Below are 20,296 nucleotides of genomic sequence, written 5' to 3' on the forward strand. Positions count from 1 at the left end.
TCCTTTTCACCTCGCATTCTGTCGTGTGCGACTCCCATTCGATGAACAAGTTACCTCCTCCTCCTCTTCGATTACCCTGTGTTTCTTCTCCATTGGTCACTCCAAAATCCTTCTCACCATCCCGTATGCTGATTCTTCTTTCTTTTCCTCTTTTATGACAACATCTTCTTCTGGGGCCAATCCCCCTTCGGGTATGGGCTCTTACCACATGACACTGGTGCCGTGCATAGCCCAAACGGCATCACCTTGAACTCTTATAGATGGTCCGGGGTTATGAATGCAGTCTTCTCTCGATCTCTCTCATCCACTTCAATTTGCCAGTAGCCTGTCTTCAGATCCATCGATGAGAAGTACTTCGCGTGGCAGAGGTGGTCGACGGCGTCATCGATTTGAGGCAGGGGGTACACGTCCTTTTTGGTGATCTTGTTCAATCGCCGGTAGTCAACGCAGAACCTAAGTGTGGCGTCTTTTTTTCTTCACGAGTACCACTGGCGCAGCCCACAGACTTTTCGATGGCTGTATAATGTCGTCGTTGAGCATGTCGTCGACTTGAGTACGGATGGCTTCGCGCTCGTGTGAAGAGACGCGGTACGGTGACTGTCGGGTAGGTCGGGCTCTGTCTTCGGTTATTATTCGGTACTTCGCTAGAGGCGTCTCACGTAGTTTTGCGCTCGACGAAAAACATTCGCTATAGCGACGGAGCAAAGCCAATATTTTGTTTCATTCTTCTGGCGGTAGCGCCCGAATTCACGTCGGAGGGCTGCTGGAGCTTGAAGGTTTCTACGGGTGTGCGTTCAAAGTCGGCGACCACGATCACGTCACTTGTTTCTTGCGTTTCTTCAAGGAATGCAACTGCCGCGTCCTTGTTTAAATGCTGGTACTCCTCGGTGAAAGTAGTAACCAAAACATGGGATGGTGTTAGCTGAAGCGCGCAATGCCTCTTGCGACAGAGACAGCACGGTCGGGAAGCAACCTTTGATCACTGTCTACAATAGCTTCCACGTCAGGAGCAGCATCTTCATGGTAGAATGGGATCATCAAGCTTGCGCGGGGTGGCAGGGTGACATGATCGTCGGCAATCCTTACAGCAACACGATATTCGGGGTTCGGTTCCGGCGTCATAGAGTGATGGGTGGAAAAAGGTATTCACTTGGTCTGCAGATCGATTATTGCACCGTTGTCCATCAAAAAATCTATTCCAATAATTACATCGCTGGAGCAGTTAGGCAGAACGATGAACCCCGCGGGGTACGTTGTGTCGTCCATGGTGACGCGTGGTGTGCACGTTCCACTTGGCGTCACGAGGTGGCGTCCTGCTGTGCGTATGTGCGGACCGTCCCATCTGGTCATAACTTTCTTCAGCTTAGACGAAAATGGCCCGCTCATTACTGAGTAGTCGGCTCCTGTGTCTGAGGGCGACTACATCAAGGCTGTCGATGGACAGCTGAACGTCGGACGCCGCCTTCCTCGAGTTCCGGGTGCGTCGTGGCGTCGTCTGCCTGTGCGTGTTGACGGTCGGGCACTATGCGTCGTCGTCTTCGCCGTATTCTCAGCGGCAGGTTCGGTGGTGTCGGGTACGCGTCGCGCCGTTTTGCTGTCATCGTGTTCGGAAGCCGCATCAGGGTTAGATCGGGTGGTCCGGCTGAGGGCATCTCGTGAATCATAGTCTTCAGCGAGTCGCTGCGTCCTTGGAGGGTTTTCATTTTTTCGTGGTCCTGCAACTTTACCTCCAGAAGTTGCTGCGTTTAGTTTCCCCCGCGTGAGCGGGGAGACCTTCTACGTGAGAAGTTAGCACTGCTGCGGCGGTTTGGCGACTGGTACGAGTAGGGCGACGGCGAACGGCTGAGTCGGGCTGGTGGTCGGTTGGTGTTGGACAGGTAGTCTTCGATCACAGCTTTCCTAATGCTCATGTAATGGTATGGCACCTGACCATGTAGAAGGTGCCACAGCTAAGAAGAAGACCATACAGTTACAAGAAAAGCTTAATTATGTGTATTGCTGACGAACCTTTTACGGAAAATTGCGTTCTCTTGAATGCTAACGTTGTACCTACATTGTATTTAATTACCAATTTAAGCAAAGCCACAAAAGCATTTATTATCACAGAGGTTGGCCTGCTGTTCTCAACATAGACTTCAGAGCCAACAGCTCATGTTAAAACTGTCCACATCATTTGTCCTAAAGGGTGTAGCACATACACCTGGAGTATATCTACTTATGGTTTTTTCTATCACGTCGCATGCAAGCGGTCTCTCCCTCTCGTTCGTTTAAAGAACTCCAGGAGCATGTCTGTCAACATTCTTCACCATCTGAAATGGTTTTTGGTTCTTGTGATTTGGAACAGTGCAATTATATTCAGTTGCATGAAAACTTCACTTGAACCACAACGTACCGATCAGCATCAGCGTAGAGCTTGGCTGTCCCTGCACAGCCAAAAAATTTCCTAATCTCAAACCATCGGGCCGGTCCTTGGTTCGGAACCCACCTGGCGGGCATTTTTCTGCAGTTTCTTTCTGTCTTTGCACATTATGTATCTGCTTAAGTGACCTACCACATTCTCTTTTTTGCTTTCGATGTTTTCGTGACGGCCGAATCTTTGTTTGTCTTAATTTCAAAGAGCTCCTCATTTCCTATTCTCATTCGCTACGTGTGTGTGTGTGTGTGCGTGTGTTTGTATGTGTGTGCGTGTGCGTGTGTGCGTGTGCGTGTGCGTGCGTGCGTGCATGCGTGCGTGTGTGTGTGTTTGTGTGGTTGTGCGTGTGTGTGTGTGCGTGCGTGAGTGCGCGCGTGTGTGTGTGTGCGTGCGTGTGTGTGTGTGTGTTTGTGTGGTTGTGCGTGTGTGTGTGCGTGCGTGCGTGCTTGCGTGCGTGTGTGTGTGTGTGTGTGTGTGTGTTCCTGCACGTCGCACGCTTCATTTCGTTGGTAAGTTTTAGTTTACAATGCCTTTATTTATGTGGTTTCTATATATTATGGGGATAAAATTTCCCTGCATTTCTTACTCAAAACTTTTTCCCCATGCAGTGAAAAGCTTACGCACGTAATTGCCATGTTGCTGCCATCGCTTCTTAGAGAAAGTCCGGAGAAATGCAAATGCTTCTCACATAAACTTCGACAGCAATGCGAGAAAACCTTCAGTGGATATACTACCAACCTTAGCTTAAAGTGCGTTCAATCAATGATCGAACTTTGAAAAACCTAAATTGCAAAAGAAAAACGAACCTATGCGACAATTTCTAGCCCACCAATTAACGCAGGTAAAAAGATACAATTTTTTACCAATTTGCAATTTATGAAATAAAGGTATACTATCCCGCACATTTTTCTCGCTCAGTACATGTGTTGCATGCAGAAGCGTTCCACTTCAGCCATTTATAGTACACAATTTGACAGAATGGAACCTGCGCTTCAGGCGTCTGCTTTGTGCTAGCAAGTTTTATCAGATGTTTTCGGTTGACCAGCTGCCCTACGGGAAAAAATATGTTAGTTTTCTTCTAAAGGGTGCCTGTCGTACCGCCGAGAAAGGTTCCTCTTTAAAAGGCCCCGTGGACGAACCCCGGCTATGTGGTTCGAGCACCAGGTGCCACGTCAGATTTTAATTATTGGAGCACCACTGGTGCAGGTGCCAAATGAATGAGTTTATTTTAATAAACCTTCTCGGTGTTCATCATGGAAGGACCTAGAGATGGGGCGAATAGCGTTAGATGTGGGCTGGAGAGAGAAAGAGGGTCAGTTAAGTTGAAGTTGATACCAGAGACTCGTCGTTGAAGACCGCTGCCCTCAAAGGCGCAACGAACGGCGCACGTTCAATTCTCTACAGGGAGAGCATGCAGGCCGATGCCAGGCCGGAGTTATTTCCGCGCTATATAGACTGGCTGTGTGCTTATGTATTTAGGGCATCATAAACAGCGCTTATGTAAGCGCATCCTAGTGTTTCCTGAAAGTTACTTCCGTTCTTCTGGTTCACTTCAGAATCATTAGTCCTTCATTGTCCTTCTTCAGACTTAGATTTTCTTGGTTGATGTTATTGAATTGAAGTAATTTAAGTATTTCGTTGCTGTTACTTGTAATTACGGACAGTTCGCCATCAGTTTTTATGGTTTGGGTCCACCAAAAAATATTCATCCGTCTTGTTTCGCTTTTCTTTACATATTCGGGGCAGGTTAGCTAGTACGAAACATTGCACCGTGCATGCCACATTGTATAGCTAAGATCCGGATGGGCTACGGCGATATTGGATCTGTTTGTGGGAACTGAAACTCATTATGGACTCCAGTGGCCTTTGAAAATGAAAGGAAAGCGGGTCCGAGGAACGCCAGCTTGACTTACTCACTTCCTAGCAAAGCACGCATCCTGGCTCACCGAACAATGCCGGAGGGATGTACCAAACGTGTGATCTTTAGCTAAAAGAAAAGTTCCTCGAGCCTTTTTCCAGCATTTTTTCCAGCGGTTCTTTTTTTTTCTTTTTCTGACTTTAAATTTCTGCTGTGTTGTAGGTCATGCGTTGTACGCAACCCCCCTTCGTATTGCGTTCGAAAGTTTAAGTTGTAACAAAATTGTTTATACTGTGCCATGTGCAGAATATGGGGTTATCCCCTGACATTAGGAAAAAGTAGCTTTGTTTTGTTCTTTATTTTCTTTTGTTATTTGTTCTTTAACTCGTTATGGAAGATGATAATGAGGGTTACAAGTTTGGAAACTAATGAATGTTTGGGCGCGTTACCAGCTGTTGGGCTAGCTGACTGCAATGCGTTTCTGTTGCAGGTGTGTGGAAGAGACGTGTGAGCCGCATTTTCAAGAAAAACTTCGAAATATTTGGTATGATTTCCAAAACCCCTGAAAGGTGACGCTTGATTAAGCGCTTGTGTCCACCTGAACAATTACCAGTATTCCAGTCAGCAATATTCAACCCGATACGAAGTCCGTAAACTACCATATTTAGATTATTCTTCGACGGAATGCAATAAACACTTTAAAGTGTGCACTTTTACTACATAAAAGCAGTTTTTTATGCAAGAAATAAGGAAAATAGGAAACTTCGAATCGCTTGGTATGAATTCCAATACACCTGAAAGCTGACGCTTGATTAGGCCGGTTCGTACACCTGAACAATCAACAATATTAATATAAGCAATATTCAACGCTATACCACGTCCGCGGACTACCATAAGCAGAAGATGCTTCTACGGGGTGCGATTGATACTTTGAGGTGTGTGCATTTACTACATCAACGGAGTTTTCGTGCAAGAAATTAGGCAAACACAAAATGTTTTTATTATTTATCCACATTTCCTGAATACGTTTTTTTTGATGATCAGTTGAGCAAAGGAGGAGTTTTCCGGTTTTTTGTATATGGAAAATTACACAAGCAGACTTTCGTTGTATTTTCAGCACGCAGCACATCAAAAAGAAGTTTTTATGTATTAGAAAAGTGCACAGCAGTCATTATTAAGAATATTAACACGAGAAAGCGAATTCAAATAATTTCACAGAAGTAGAGTTTCCTCTAACAGAAATGCGCAATTGCCACGTTTAAAACGCGTGACGCAATTTAAAAAAAACAGTTTTAGTTGCACTCATTGTCTCTCATACTTGGCGCGGGCTATATTCTGTAAGCCTATTGAAATGCGAAGGGCAAAATATGTAAACTCCATGTGTTGTATAACCATTACGTTTATTTTTATTTTTTTCTAACAGAAATGGTGCTTTATCCGTGGTAGTCACTACTGGAAGTGACAAGTTGCTGGAGCCGCTTATAAAGCTACAGGTAAAAATTTTGTAGTATACAAAAGTAGCAGAGTAGCCGGGAAAAATCTATGCTGGGAACAAAACTGCACTGATTCTGTCTCATTGATAAATGCGGATGTTGGATGGATCTGAAGAACGCGGTTTCTTGGGCTGTGGCGAGGAGCGCCAGGTTCAACTCCAGTGCTGGCCGTGGAGTAGATACAATGTTGCCAGTTGAAGGAAGTCGAGGGAACGGGTGTGAGGTTAGAGATTTTGGAGCTCTCGCAACGCACGTGAGTGAGGGTGAATTCTCAAGGGTGGGAGTAGTAGAAAAGAAGGATTTTGTACCTAGCCAGATGGGATTATATCCTGAATGGTCTTTCCGCACAGAAGTCTCGGTCACCACTTGCGCTTAGTGTGCCCCACTAGATAAATGGGTCAGTTGTCGGGCGAAACAATTTTGACTAGACCATTTCCTTCAGTCTGGCTGACTGAGGCGATGCTTTTTTATGCACCAAGTAATATGTCGGTGGCCATTTGCGCAAAAGCCCCGGCGGGCGTCCAGATGTATCAGAAGCGGATCCATTGCGGGTTGCGTAGTATGCAAAACAGGGACTGGAGGTGAATGTCGAGCGCTTCAAATACAATATGTATTGCAGTATTCTATATCTTCATGGCTGATAGGAAGAGAAGATTGGAAACAGACATCCATTCCGCGATTTTTACTCACCTGCACCCTGCGAAAATATGGAGTCAGAGGCCCTGATTTATATAAAGTAGATTGTGGCCATGTGTATCTTAGAATCGTTTTCAAGGATCCTTGTTTTCAATATATGTCGATTTGAGACTGGGAGCCGTGTGACGATAAATGCTGTTACATAACGCATCGAATACCTATCTTGAGAGGCAGATTGGTTGCTTAGGAGGGTTAAAGGGGCCATGTATAGAAATTCGAAGTTAGTTTTATTCGAAATATTCTCTCGTGTATAGTGCCCCCAGTGCTTGTCCGGTAGCAAACGATGATTTATTCCCTCAGAAATAATCATTTTAAGTAAATATATATAATTTGAGACGTCGTCTACAGTGACATCCCAAGAACAGATCTTCATGCGAACGTTAGTTCAGCGCTAGTCTCTGCAGGGAACTGCAGAGCCTTATGTCGCGCCAGTCCTCCTCAATGTCGCCAGCATACTGCCGCGAACCTCTCTCCGCGTTTGCTTTGTTCTTTGACCACATTTGCAACTGGTTTGCTTTTGTTTCGGTAGAAAGTAATCGTTTCTTGAAATATGGGGTGTGCCCAACAAACCGGGCAACGTAAGAGAACGCCGCTTATGCCAACTGAGCAGTGTCGCATCAAACCTCGAGGCGCCGCGTTGCTGTGTAGCTATTAGAGCATAGTGCGCACAGGACCAACAGCAGCGCGCGCTATTATTACTTTCCCACATTACTATGTTAGGGCGTAAAGCTTATATGACGATGCAAGCAGCAGGTCCTGCAATATAATGGGCTTTTTGGTGTTCGTTATGATACGATATTCAGCGACGCATGCACCAAGGGAGGTCCGCTTCTTGACCGACAACCTCGGCTGTTTTCGGAATGCTCGGCCACCAGCAACGATTTCGCCACAGTGGAACTTGAGAAAAACAGTTTAAATCCGGCCACCATCCTCTCCGCACGTTGTCGGCATACAATGTTAAGTTAATCACATTCCGCACGTTAACCGTACAAGGTTATTCTCAGCGATTGTTTCTACAAAGGACCAATGAAACCAGGCGACGATTCTTCTGGCACTAAGTTATCTCGCCCATGAAATGTTTACATGTTTACTGATTGGCTATTTATGAGCAAATAATAATGTTCCCACTCATTCTTCTTGATCAATGCATGGGTTGCCGTATGTAGAAGCGTTACGTTTTGCGATTTCTAAGTAACCCAATTTGCTATACGGAAGTAAGGTGGCCAGCACACGGTGTGTGTCTTGAGGTCTTATCAAAGCTTTCGGCCTGCAAACCGGCCTGTGGGGAGACGCATTATTGTTTTTATGGGGCGGCAATTTATAGGGCTTCCAATATCTTTCGCTTTAAAAGGGCTCGCGCACGAAACTCGGTCGTGCTGCACAAGCGCCAAGCCTAGTAAAAGGTTCCACACAGCGGGAGCGCCACCAGTGCGAATGGCGGAAGAATGAATTCATTTGAGCAAGCCTCCCTAGTGTTCATCGAGAACAGCGTGAGAAGTGGACGGCAAAAAGGGGACAGAGAGTTACGTCGCAAAGAAAATGAAGACTTGTCTTTAGGCTCTTTTGAGTCGAACGGTCAAATACGCGGACATTTTTTTCGCCTTTGGCACGTCTGCTTCATGTAAACGGCAAACTGTGATTTAAACCCTAATAAAATTCATACCCTTTCGCAATGTGAAGGCGCCAGGGTATGTAAACGGCAACTAGGATTGTGCGTGTGATCTCACCCATTCGCGAGCTTGCCGCTTTGCGCATTATTGCAGCAATGTGAAGGCGGTTGGTGTGTTCCGCTAGTAGAGGGAGTGGAGAATGTTGTGGAAAACTTCAGAATAAAGAGTGAGATAAAAAAACTGATTTAATACAGTAACTTATCTAGTAATGACATTTTACTTCATAAGAGGAGCCTTGCAGTGAAGGGTAATGCTGCATAAGACTGGTTAGGGAAACTATTTAATAAAGCACTGGGGCCATCATGCTACGAAAACTGGTGCCGTTAACAAAATTGTTTGTTTTTGTTTAAATAATTTTGCCACTTTTTTCACGCTTTTACATGTTATAGCAAATTCTAGAATAGTTGTTTTAAAAAAGCTGAAAAATAATAACAGGTTATTGAATTCTATACAAAATGCTAGTTTAAATTAAAATTAGTTTTTAAAAATTGTTTTTAAATTTTCACAACGGTACTTAGATGGCGCGGCTATCGAATAACGACACTCCACGGGTTAAACTAGATTGTATAAACTCCAGATAACAAACAATTTGGTTGCACCCACGTTGCCCAGTTGGTGTGCGTATGCTATATTTGGATATTTGCTTGGTGGAGCCCTTCCCAGGCAGCACAGGACTGTTCGGCCTAGAACAGGCCTGTGTATTTTGGCCGGTGATTTTCTGTCCGGCCGTTTTCCGGCAGCCAATTCGGCCCATGTCCAAATGTGGGCCTTCTGGCCGTATACGGCCGTACTCCCATGGCTGTCCAACGGCCAGTGTCCGTCGGCCAGTCGACCGGCTTACGGTCATACGGCCAGATTCCAGCCGTAGGGCTCCGGCCATTCCAAAGCCACCCGTGTACGGCCGAAGTACGGCCGCCGGAGGACAGCCGAGATGCGGTTGTCGGACTCCAGCCGGACTAAAGCTACCGGAAATACGGCCGTGCTACGGGTATTGGAGTTCGGCCACAGTACGTTAACTGTACTGAAGCCGGTCACTGCATGTCGCGCAAGCAGATGAGTCATTCGCGCAGTGCAGAAGCAGCGCAACCCCAGCATTTTTGGTCCAATGCAGCCACATGAAAGTGAGCTCGCGCGCAACCACCAGCCGTCAAGCTTTCAGCGCAGCCTTGCTTAATAACCAGCCTCAGTTGACAGCAAAATTCATTTATTAAACACTGCTTACAAATTGTCGTTCCTTTAATTGCTGTGCCTCTTTTACTGCCGAACACAGAAAATATTCAGTTCTTTGTAGAGCTTGAATAGATGTATTTTCCAGGTCCTGATATCCTCTGTGGGGCGGCTTACCTGTAATAAATAGGGAAAGAGGAGGGGGGAGGGGCGGCGGAGGGCGCATACTTTAGTGGGTTGAATTTTAGAGAGATAAATTGCGCCGCTTTTAGGCAATTTCTTTTAGGTCAATATTCCAGAACTCTTTCATGCTATGACTACATAAACTATTTTCATAAGAGTTGCTTGATCAATTTTGCTGTATATAAAACCGGCGTAAATGCCTTTACGAAGCGTTTTGGTTCTCAACAAAACACTCAGGAGCATTTAATAAAAATCCTTCACAAAAAAGTATGTTTAGTTTTTGCCCATTTTTCTTGCACAGACATTTTCTACTCGATCAACTTTTCTGATGATCTTGCGCAGGGCCGATCCTAAGAAGGAGCGAACAGGTACTTTCATTTTCAATCTATTTTAATGTTGTTTTCATAAGTATACGCCCACACAACTTAATAGGCCAAAAGAACTTATTTTCTTCTAATGTCATACTACGTTCAAAAAATTCTAGACGCGTTGCGAATGACGTCCTGCTTCAGGTGGCTGCAGTTGTATCCCTCTGTGTTCACGCAAGGAAAGGCGTAAAATTAGAGTTACATAATTTGTTTCAAACCAATAACATAGCAATGGTAGCATGCATACAGGAAACCTTGCATACTGCAACGAATAGGGCAGTAAATATTTTATTGGTCAAGGTTGAATGCGTAGGGTTCTCAACCCGTCGGAGGCGAACTTGCGCCTCTGGAAGTTTATTTATTTCCCGGCCGCGGCGGTCGCTTTTCTGATGGAGGCGAAAAGCAAAAATGCCCGTGTGTACGAGATTTCGGCGCACCGTAAAGATCCCCGGGTGGTAAAAATAAATCCGGAGCCCTCCACAACGGCGCGCCTCATCGCCTGCGTTGCGTCGGCGCGTTAAATCCTACAATCAATCAAATGAAGTTTATTTATTTATTTTTATTCATTGTTTTATTTATTTATTTATTTGATGCCTGCTTGCCTTTGCATGCATTACAGAAGGGAGATACATAACACTAAGCATTAACTATGAGACAAAATGACAAAATAATTCAACAAAGCGCGCTGAAAATCGTCAATATAAACAGTTAATGCAATCATACGTGGAAGATAATTACACTGCAGTATTGATGTAAAATAAAATGAATCGCGCAAGGCATTACCTTAAAAGGAAAGTTAATCATTTTCTTTAAGCTAGCGGTCCAACTTTGCGATATGTAGAATGGCGCTTGGACATCTCCCCTTCTACTTCAGTTTTCGAATGATAGATATTACGAAAAAAGTTCAACGTGTGATTTCGTCTGTGATCTTTCACGTCCTTCCATTTCAGTTTACTTTTAGTTTCTCTCCTGCTAAGTTGCGCGTGCCAATTACCTAATACGAATCGCACTCACATATTCTGTATGTTTTCGAGCGTATCAACCAGCTCTTTGGTGTAGGGATCCACGAAAACACGTGCGTACTCCAAGATTGAGCGTACATGAGTGAAATACGGTTGTTCTTTTCAGTTAGATGGAGGTTCACTGAAATTTCGTCTCAGAAAGCCAAAAACACGTGCAGCCGTAACTTTTATGTTGTGAACCTGCCTATTTAACCTCTAACCACTCCCTAAATAAATTCCTAGGTATTTATATTCCTCGGCCGTTGTCACAGCAGCATAATTTACGGTAAACGTATTCAATTGGAATGAAGCTTTTCTTGTAAAGGTGTCGTTAACACACTGTTTAACATCCAAAAACTTTTCTGAATCAGCACACCAGGATGTTATTAAATTCGAATAAAGCTGCTGGTATACGGAATCATGTTCATTCGCTATAATCCGGTAAACTACACAGTACTTTTGAACAAAGCTATAGGGCCAATAGTAATAACAATGCAAAAACCGATTCAATAAGTTCATAGGATGAAATGTACTACGCAGAAGGTGATATGGAACACCATCATTTGCTTTTTGGCAGTCCAGGAATATACAGTCAACCACTTTAGGCTTATCTATTGCAAGATCGAAATCGTGCGTGATCTCAACAATCCGCGTTGAGCAAGAAAATCCTGACAAAATCCGTGTTTGCTAGGATGCTGGCGATTATGTTTAACCAAATGAGTCATATCTCAAGAGTAGCTATAAGCTCACCTTCAAACATCGGAACTAAATTAACAGCTAGGCTTCGTCAGTGACAAGGCTCTGTTGTTATCGCAAATTTAAAATATTTTTTTTTCTAAATAGGCAGTCGTAAATTCCCATGAAGTAACATAGTGCAGGGCATGAAGTTGATCCTGCCAATGCACGAGCGAGTCTCTTCTACGTTTATCACCAACAACATAGTGCAACATTGCTTGTCGCAGTTTAATTGTAAGCAGAATAACTTGCGCTTTTGCTCGCACTTGCCTTTCTTTGGTGGGGTGTCCTTGATATGGTGGCGGTTTAGCTCCTGCGTGGTGGCCGCTTGCTCGACGCCCTTGAAGGCCAGTTATTCTGGTGAACCATCTCCATCTCGGATCGGACATCTCTGCCGGGTCGATGTCTCCAATGCTGTCCATTTCGTGAGGGGGAGAATAGCCTCGAGCTGATGCGTCGACGCAGCCGGCGGCAGAGGCGTGGTAGCGGCGATAACTGGCGAGGCTTAGCTCACCCGTCGGTGTTGCACAGTCTTCTTGTGGCAATAAATGTCATTTCGATGGCCTAAAAGGTTCCCTGCTAATGTCCAGTGAGTCCTTGCACCTTGCCCGTTCACCGATAACACTCATTACTGTTTGACAAACGATGTTTGTTCATTTAAAACGTAGAAACACGGAGCGGATGACAAACGCGTCCCCGTCGTTCGGCTCCCTAACGGCTTTTTCTCCCCCCAGGAAAAAACCGATCGGTTTCCTTCCAAACACGTCTGTGCGTGAATTCTCGGCGCCCAGGGGCGTGCCGTTGTTCGGCTGTATGCCGTTTGCCGAAAAAATGACGTATAACCAGATGCCTGACGTAGGCCGGTCTCCTCTTGAACACCGGTTGCCAAATATTCTGTGGCCATTCGCTTGCCGTAATTCGGCTGAGGACAGCTAACCGAATGAAAAACGTATATTCTGGGGCCGTACGTCGGCCGGTATCCTTCATAACACTGGTTTCCCGAAGGAAAGGAATATTCTACCGCCGGACGCGCGGTTCACCGTTGAAACAACGAATGCACGGCAGCCGCGCTCCGGCCGGTCTCCTTTCGAACACCAACTGCCGCAAGAATACGCATATTCTGTGGCCGGTCGCTTGCCGTGCTTCGGCCGATTACCGCTTCCCGAAGAGAAAACGGATGCCCTAAGGCCGTACCTCGGCCGTTCTCTTTCTCAACATCGGCAGCCGTAAGAAAACTGAATATCTGGCAGCCGGTTAGCTGCCGTTGTGCGTCCGTACACGGGCGGACGGAAAAATGCCGAAGCGCTGGTTGTCGAATGTTGGCCGTTCAACGCATGATCAGTGGCTGCCATAATCTGGAGGCTGGCCGGACATGCCAGAAAGCGGCGATAGACGGGCCGGTCTTGGGGCACAGTTTCTGTGCCGCCTGGGTTGTTGCTGAGCTCAGTACAAATCTCAACACTTTTCTTCCATCCTAAACAGGAGCCGTTTCATCGGCGTTTGTAATTTTAAAGAACAAACAGCTATTTTTAAGATGTCGGGAGTGCAGCGTTATAGGATTTTGTGGTAATAAAAGGCGGTTCATTGGTTTATTGTTTGTGGGTTTGACGCGCCCACGCTACACAATCGTTTATACGCGCATCGCGGTGGCCTTTGGATAAAATTTGTTCACGAGGGTCTCTGAAGACGCTTAAATCTCGGACGCACGGGTGTATTCCCTTTTCGCCTCCATCATAAATGCTGGCCCCGTGGCTCGAACCGACAATAATGATTGGTTGAGGGGCGGCACAAAAAAATAATTTCGAAACAAAACTGTACTAATAATGCATTATTAATGGTCCCCACGCCAATAAAGCCTCTCAGTATCAGAATCCTTAGGCTGTGGTGGATACGCGAACTCGGTGGACCAGCTGAAGCCCATATTTGGGAGTTCAGTATTATTGTCAATACTTTTTATTTCAACCTAAAGGTGAGAAGTTTCATAGGCGTTTGTAATTTTGAAGGACAAACAGCAATGTTTAAGACGTTGGTAGTGCAGCGTTATAAGATTTAGTGGTAATGAGAGGCAATTGATAGATTTATTGATTGTGGGTTTTACGCGCCCACGTGACACAAGCGATGGGTCGTGCGTCCTGGAGGGCTTTGTATTAATTTTGTCTGCCGGGGGGGGGGGGGGGCGGGGGGTCTCTATAATGCGCTTAAATCTGTACCACAAGGGTGTTTTCCTTTTATTCTCCATCAGAAAAGTGGGCCCCGCTTCCGCGAACCCACAATAATTAAAGGTTGAGGGGTGGCATGAAAAAAAAATTAGGAAACGACACTGTACTATTAATGTCTTATTGTTTTCCCAACGCCAATAAATGGCTCTCAGGATCAGAATCCTTAGGCTGTGGTGGACACTCGAGCTCGATGAACTAGCTGAAGATGGCCATTATTGTACGAGGGGGCCGAGATGCTGCCAGATGGACTTGGGAGGGAACGGTGTACCGGTAGATGTTTAGGAGCATTCAATTACAATATGGTAGCTCTTAAAATGAGATGAGCGATATTTCCAATTGGTTTTGCAGGAACACTCGTGGATGGCATGCTCTAGCGCTCCATTGCACGATGTGTGCTTTGAAGGTGTTATGATAAGTCAAAATATAGTGTGAGAAGGGGGGTGAGACGTTCATGCTAGAGAAGCGACACTGGCAAGGATGGGTAGATCAGAAGGTTGAAATTCCCGGAATGCAGCATGGATTACGTCTGGAATGGGTGCAAACAGGAGCCGCGTGAACAGCGGTATTCTTCGGGGACGCGTGTTTCGCGGTCCGGATGAGGTAATCATAGCTATTTGAGACAGCTGCTGTTGGAATGCAAACCGCGGAATGGGCGATACAGGCACCGCTGCAACGACAGCCCGCCTCCTTAGATGGGTAACAATGGTGACAAGATCACAGGGGTGGTGCCGCGTGGATAGTGATCGTTTTCGCGGCGGTAGGGGCACGCGTAGCTTTTAGCTGCTGCTATTCTCTTGCCCTGGTAATGTATAGAAGCTATGGAACATGTCAGTTTGTTAGGATACTGTGCGTGACCACACAACGTACATCGTATTTATTCGAATTTACGTATTCATAGTAAGCGGGAATGAGGTCCAAACAAGGCCCCGGGTTTGTGAGGAAGGGGGCGAATATTGCTGGGAAACTCGGAAAAAACACATTTCCGATAGTTGCCGAGGTACCCGTCAAAATCGGCACAGCATTTCTATGAGTTCATAACCAAGTCGCGTCGGAACGTAGCGTAGGGTGTCTATGACATTGATTGCTATGTTTTGTTAAAATCAAGCCCGTTTAACAGTTGTCGCTCAGTTATTTCTGCACGGTATAACAGGTATTGGTGGTGAAGTCGCTGTGGTAAGGTGGACATTAACAGGCGAGCTCTTTAGGATCACGCAATTACCGGCGCTGATACCCGTCAAGCCCTGAAAAGTGAAGCCTGCCGCGCGGTGCGAATGTACGGGGCTATCCCGACAAATTTCGCCAACGTTAGACGACCGTCCACTTCGAGATCTCTGTACGCGGGCACATCGTCATCATCCCGCCTATATATGCACCAATATTATTCCAGACATACGTGGTTGGGTTTCGAGTAAGTGCATACCACTAGGAAGGAAGGAATGCATTTTTTCTTCCTTCGCCCCACACGGGGCACCTTGAGTATTCATGGTGATGGTGTTGGCGACACCGCGGACCCCGAGCCCCCAACATAAACTGTAACCTACCGTGGTGATGTGTTTAAAGGTGACGGGTAGAATCCTCAAACGGTGGCCGTCGGAGCCCAGGTCAAGCTCCGGCGGATGGGCTCCCTGTCTGTATGCCAGGCAGGGAGCTCCGAGACCCCTGAGGCTATCAGGGTAAGGTTTGAGAAGAAAGTACCCCCGTCCCCTGCTTTTTTTCTATGCTGTATGGAAAATGCAAAGCCCCCCTCCAAACGTGATCGGTCCCTGAAAATGGGCCGCACCGAAGTATCTGTCCCTCCACTTCCAAGCATGAGCTTCCCAAAGCCAGACAAATACTCTCGTTTCCTTGTAATCAAATCTCTTGACACAGCCCGCCCTCTTGCTTCACAATCAGTATTTTTGATTACAAATTACCTTGATGGAATAATTGGGAAAACCTATAATGCCAAAAAACAACGCACAGGTGAAATCCTTGTTCAAGTAAAAAACCAGCAGCAGGCAACCACACTTCTTGGTCAGACGAAAATGGTCCATCTAGACATCAGGGTCACACCCAACCGCAGCCTGAATAGCTCGCAGGGTGTGATCTCTGAGGCAGATCTTCTTAACGAGACAGATGCCGACATTCTGTAAGGTCTAAAGGATCAGGGTGTCACAGCCGTGCGCCGCATCACGATGCGTAGAGATGATAAGGTAATCTCCACGAAACATATTATCCTGACCTTCAACTGCTCCTCACTTCCTGACCATATCAATGCAGGGTTAATCCGATGCTACATTCGTCCTTACAATCCGAACCCGCGCCGCTGCTTTAAGTGCCAGCGGTTCGGGCACGGAACCAACTCCTGCCGTGGTCGCCTGACCTGCGCAAAATGCGCTCAGCATGATCATCCATCAGTTAAATTGTCTATCGTCAACCCTCACCTGCGCCAACTGCCAGGGACCCCATGCCACCTACACTCGAACGTGCGAGAAGTTTAAGCAGGAGAAGGCGATCATTAATTAGAAGGTAACTGGGAACATCACCTTCCCAGAGGCGCGAAAGAGGTCCTCTTTCCCCCTGGGGAGGTACGCCGACGCGGCTCACCGGGGGGCGGAGCGGCGTCTGGTGTCCAGAGGGACCCAGTTCAGCGAATCTGACCTGGTCCCACCCCCGCCCCCCGCTGGGTTACCTCACGCAGCCCAACCCGGCACCACGCCGCTTGCTGAGGCAGCAGCGGTTGTGGCGCAAACCACTTCTGTCGGGACCGGTGCCGCTCTCGCCTGCGCCTCCCGTCCTCCAGTGCGTTCGAGGTTACCGAGGTGATAGACACCACGGGCCCCGCATCGGCTCCCACCGCCACCGCACCGCCCGTGCCACTTTTGGCGTCCCCGACGCCTGCGGCGGTGGCGGATCAAACGAAGGGCTCCCGAAGGGGGGCCAAGCCCGGGGGGCCCGGTCCGTCGGGCACCCCTCGGACATCCGACGACGAGATGGATGTCGGGCCGTTCCTGCCTGCAACGCAGCGCAAGGAGCGGCCTCCGACGGCCAAGCCAGCAGAAGGGCCTAAAAAGCCTAATCCAAGAGTAACAGCCCCGAAAGACGACACATGAACACACACGAACACACACACTCCAGTCATTCTTAAATTTAAATAATGGGAACAGAAAACATCATTCAATGGAACTGCAGAGGCCTCCTTAAAAATCTTGACGATGTGTATGAGATTCTGCATGCCAGTCAGCCAAGTATCATGTGTCTGCAGGAAACCCACCTCAATTCTAAACAAACAAATTTCTTAAATAGGTACATGGTATCCAGAAAGGACAGGGTTGGCTGCACCCACTCTTCAGGAGGTGTGGCCATTATCGCCCGGAAATCATTAGCATGCCACCCTCTCTCTTTAAACACTGTCCTCAAGGCTGTAGCGATCCGTACGATAATATTTAATAGGTTGATAACGGTATGCTCCATCTACATCCCTCCTGATCATGCACTTTGGAGCTCTGATTTCGAGGCGCTGGTCGACCAGCTGCCCGAACCATACATACTAACAGGCGACCTTAATGCGCACAACTCTCTTTGGGGCTCCTCCAGAACGGATGCCCGAGGTCGCCTGATAGAGAAGTTTCTTACATCCTCCGGAGCATGCCTATGCAACAAAAAACAGCCTATATACCATAACTTAGGACACAATACATACTCTCATCTTGACTTGGCGATTGGTTCCGCAGTTCTCTTTCCATGTCTTGAGTGGGGTGTGGGCACAGACCCATATGTTAGTGACCATTTCCCCACTTCCCTAACGTATATAGGTATAGACCCGAGCAGTCCATCTTCCCATAACAGGTTTGATGAATCAAAAGCAAACTGGAGTACATTCACAGAAACATCTAAACTACACCACACAACCATAAAACACCTACACGTGGAGGACGCAGCCCAACTCGTCGCGGCATACATACTCGACGCCACCGAAAAGTCCATGCCCCAGGCCTCCAGTGCGTCCCACACCCCAAGGAGGCCCTGGTGGAACGAGGACTGTAGGCGGGCGCGGGAGGCCCAGAACAAGGCGTGGGGTGTCCTTCGCCGGTACCCCACGCCAGATAATCTCATTTCCTTTAAACGGGCAAAGGCTCTTGGGAAGCGTGTGAGTCGTGAGGCGAAAAGGGACAGTTGGCGCGCCTTCCTCACTTCCATCAACTCATACACCGACACTCACAAAGTCTGGACACGAATACGCCAGCTAAAAGGACAACAGACACACAGCCTTACCCTGGTTAGCACAACAGGGGACACACTCGAAGACCAGGCCAACACGCTTTCACAACACTTCGAACACGTGTCCAGCTCAGCACACTACCCCAACACTTTCATTAAACACAAAGCATTATGTGAGAAGAAGTCCTTGCGAGAGACCAATAAGTTGAACTTATCCAATAACACCCCCTTTTCACTTCATGAGCTGAAGGTCGCACTCGGTACTTGTAAACCTTCAGCTCCAGGTGCAGACAGGATTTCATACACAATGATACAACACTTACATGCAGACACGCTTGAAACACTTCTTCACCTCTACAATAAAATATTTCTTTCGGGGCACTTCCCACACTCTTGGAGAGAGGCCATAGAGTGGCTTTCCTAAAGGAAGGGAAGGACCCTTACTCTCCAGCCAGTTATCGCCGTCATGCAGCCCGTTATCGCCGTCAGGCAGCCGTTATCGCCGTTATCGCCGTCAGGCAGCCGTCAGGCAGTTATCGCCGACAGGCAGCCCCGACAAGCTGCCTGTCTAAGCTCTTCGAGAAGATGATAAACAGGAGACTCGTGTACTTCTTAGAGCACAACGGTCTTCTCGAGAGCTGCCAGGCGGGCTTTAGGCCGGGGCGATCTACGAACGATCAACTGGTTGCGTTAGAGTCATATATTAAAGATGCTTTCCCCCATAAGCAGTACTGTATGACAGCATTCTTTGATCTTGAAAAGGCGTACGACACTGCTTGGCGGTACGGCATCCTCAGCGATTTGAAGTCCTTTGGTATGTCGGGTAACATTTGGAACACGCTTGCCAGTTACCTCTCTGACAGAACGTTTCGCGTGCCAGTTGGAACTGCACTCCCTAGAGTTCATGTGCAGGAAAACGGTGGTCATCAAGGTGGAGTTTTGAGTTGCACTTTGTTTATTGTAAAAATGAAGTCTCTTCGGAAGGCTCTGCCACCACCCATTTCCTGCTCAATCTATGTAGACGACGTGCAATTATCCTTTAAGTCTTGTAACCTGTCTATCTGCGAGCGCCAAGTCCAGCTTGGTGTTAACAAGCTAGCTGGCTGGGCAGATAGCAACGGCTTTAAATTTAATCCAGTGAAGTGTACTTGCGTTTTCTTTTCGAAAAGGCGTGGCATTCGGCCGGATCCAGACATCAAACTCAATGGTGTCTCAATTGCAGTCAGAAATGAACACAAGTTTTTAGGTGTAGTCCTTGACGAAAAGCTCTCGTTCATTCCACATATAAAACAAGTAAAACATAAATGCTTAAAAACACTGACTATCCTGAAGGTTCTCTCGCACATTTCTTTTGGTGCTGACAAACAACTTCTCTTACGTGTTTTACCTGCTTGAAAGGTTCACGATTGTACTATGGTAGCATTGTTTATGGGTCAGCAAGTAAAACATCCCTCAAAATGCTGGACCCAGTGCTCCATCTCGGGCTCCACCTGGCGTGTGGCGCCGTCCGCACTAGCCCGGTCGAAAGTCTATATGTGGAGTGCAACAAATGGAACCTACAACGTCAGCGATGCCTCACCATTCATGCCTCACCATCCTTTTAAATCAGTTTTTCATGATACGTCCATGACTGAACTCCTTTTAAATCGACCATCGTTCTCTGCGCCCTTCTCTTACAGAGTTAGAGCTTGCTGTCTCCTTTTTAGATACAATCCAAAGTTCTCTAACGGATTTTATAGCACCATGGCATCTTCGCCCTGTATCATGCGACACATCTTTCACACAATTAGATAAAACCCAAACTCCCACATGTGCAATTCTGCAGCATTTCTTGTATTTGCAGCAGAAGTATGAGAGCTCTGAATTTTATACGGATGCCTCTAAGACTTCCACCTCTGTGTCGTGCGCGGCGCATTGGCCCGGCCTTAGTGTCACCAAAACTCTGAATAGTCATACTACTACCTTTACGGCAGAGGCTTACGGTGTGCTTCTTGTTTTCAATCATATACTTCAGAGCCACATCCCACAATCCATTATCTATAGAGATTCCCTCAGTGTTGTGCGGGCACTCTCGTCAACAATGCCTTCGAAAAACCACGTTGTCAATCTGATCGTCAAGGGTATTATGTCTGTGTATGTACGCAAATTTGAACTGGTTCTTTGCTGGGTCCCTGGCCACTGTGGTATAGCCGGGAACGAAGCAGCGGACCGAATGGCTGCTGTTGCTACACTCTCGAATAGAGTAGACATAACCACATTACCCTACACCGACGTGAAACAGCACATCAGACAA

This window comes from Haemaphysalis longicornis, unplaced genomic scaffold (genome assembly GCF_048455015.1).
Source record: "Haemaphysalis longicornis isolate Haplotype H1 unplaced genomic scaffold, Haemaphysalis longicornis Haplotype H1 scaffold_8, whole genome shotgun sequence".
NCBI lineage: Eukaryota > Metazoa > Arthropoda > Arachnida > Ixodida > Ixodidae > Haemaphysalis > Haemaphysalis longicornis.